Source organism: Daktulosphaira vitifoliae, unplaced genomic scaffold (assembly GCF_025091365.1).
Source record: "Daktulosphaira vitifoliae isolate Bord-2020 unplaced genomic scaffold, ASM2509136v1 Scaffold_1, whole genome shotgun sequence".
NCBI lineage: Eukaryota > Metazoa > Arthropoda > Insecta > Hemiptera > Phylloxeridae > Daktulosphaira > Daktulosphaira vitifoliae.
Window position 1 is genome coordinate 82,650,337 of NW_026099572.1, and position 2,376 is coordinate 82,652,712.

A 2,376-nucleotide genomic window follows, 5' to 3' on the forward strand; every position below is an offset into this window, starting at 1 on the left:
CGCTAGTATAAATTATTTGTTTTTATTCTATACAAAAATATTCGTGTATAACAGCATATTATGTTATTTCAAGTAATTTGTTTTTATAAAAATAATATATAACCCGTTTATACAAGTGTATTATCAGTAATAATTCTAATATCACGGTAATGTTACATAGTGAAAATGCGAATTTGAACGACTCGTTCAGGAAAACTATAGTAAGGAGTAATTGATAAGAACCGTGACCGATCGTAAGAAATGAACGAAAGAACGAGTTATATGAACGAGTCATTTGAACGATCCGATCCAAACGATCCGGATCGTTCGATTGATCCGAAATTCCTATCACTAGTTACGAGTACGCGCGGAAGAAATGAAACTACTTTCGTTATGAAGATATCGCGTGATAATTACATCTATTGTGGTTCTTTAAAAATAAAAATTATTTGAAATTCAATTACTTAATACATTTTAAATAAAATTACTTTAATTTTCAAAAATACAGTACTAAATTATAATATAAAATATATTTTACAGCCAAATGTGGCTCAAAATAGTTATGTTTTAATATCGTGTTAAAGTATACCGACGACAACACGAGGTCGCGGTTAATTAAGAAAATATCCCAAAATTTTTTGGTAACATGTTGCTATATAAATCATTTCTAAAAAAAATGATTGTTAGATTCTCCTGAATCAATAACAAATTTTTACAATTATAATTAAATTTTATTATACGCTCAATTGAGTAAATCTTTTTAACAACCTTGTTTTGATTGGTTCATTTAGTTAAAGTAAATCATTAAAATTAATTAAGTTCTCAATATTTCAATTGCAAAATTTTATGAAACACCAAAAATTACTAGGAAATTATTACTATTACTTCAATTTAAGTTATCTATTACAATAAAAATGCAAAATAATAATGAGCTTCTCTGATAAATATACTATAAATAGTAATTATAAAACTTCCTAACTGCATATTAATCTATTAATACAATAATTAATCTATTATACAATTTTTTTAATTCTCATAAAATTTTCTATTTAATGGTGTCAATTTCAAACTTGCCAATTCAGCTAAAATTAATAATTTTTTTATTATGAACATTCACAAAAATCAACTTTAAACGATTAAAAAAATAGGTTATTATGTCATTTTCCTTATTTTTAACATATTAATAATCAAAATCAGTATTAATTTAAAATAATTTTTTTTTGTTCTTAATTATTTTTTTTATATGCAAATACTATTTTTTAATAATATTAAAACTTAGAAGTGATGGAAAAAGTCTAATTGCACATTTGAAATTGCGAAAAGTATATTTTTGTTTCTGATGAAAGTTCCTTGTAGTCCAGTGTATAAAACTTATAATTTTATTAACTGTTATAACTTTATCAAAAATGACCAAATCAGTATAATTTTTTTTTTATATAGAACCATGTCCTTACCTATCATTTGGTTTTTTTTTATAAATCTAACCTTTTACCTGCCCACAAGAGGAATTCAAAATGATAACTTTTTTTTTTTTAGCTATAGTAAATCATTAAAATTAATTCAGTTCTGGATATTAAAATTGTAGACTCTTTTTAAATACCAAAAATTTCTTAGAAATGATTAGTATTATTTCTATTTAAGTGTTCTATTACGATAAAAATGCAAAGAAATAATGAGTTTTTCTGATAACTTCTTTGTACCGATAACACAGTCGAACCACGGTTACTTGCCTTCGACTTGTTTACCTGACGACCTTGACCTACTTGTCCTTCAAACGACTCTAAGGAACTAGCACGTGTCTCTGGAAAGTCATAAAGCATTTTAAACGTCACGTCGTCATTGGCCTTATGCGTCAAATCCCATTTTTCCAGTGTAGCAAGATCCAGTTTACTTCATACAATTCTCATTAACAGATCATCCCAATGCTCAGCCGGTCGTTTTAATGAACAAAGAGCTTTCACATGCTTATCAAACATCGATAAAAAAATATGAATATATATAATATAATATATGAATAAATACTAATTATAGTTTTTAAATTTAGTATGAAATTGATATTTAATAATTTAATATTGTATTCAAACGGAAAAATTATAAAAATAATAAAGAATTTATATTTTGCTTTACTTTTACGTGTATAAAAATTTAAAGGTTTTGATACAATAATTATCAATAAAAACTGTTTGTTACTATAAATGAATGCACTGGACTTCAAGGAACTTTCATCAGAAGCAAAAATATACTTTTCTAAATTAAATTTTCGCGTTGTTTTCAAATCTGCAATTAGACTTTATCTATCAGTTCTAATTTTTTATATTATTACTAATTACATAAAAAATAATAATTAAAAGAAAAAAAAATTGTTTTCAAATTATTACTGATTTGATTTTTAATATT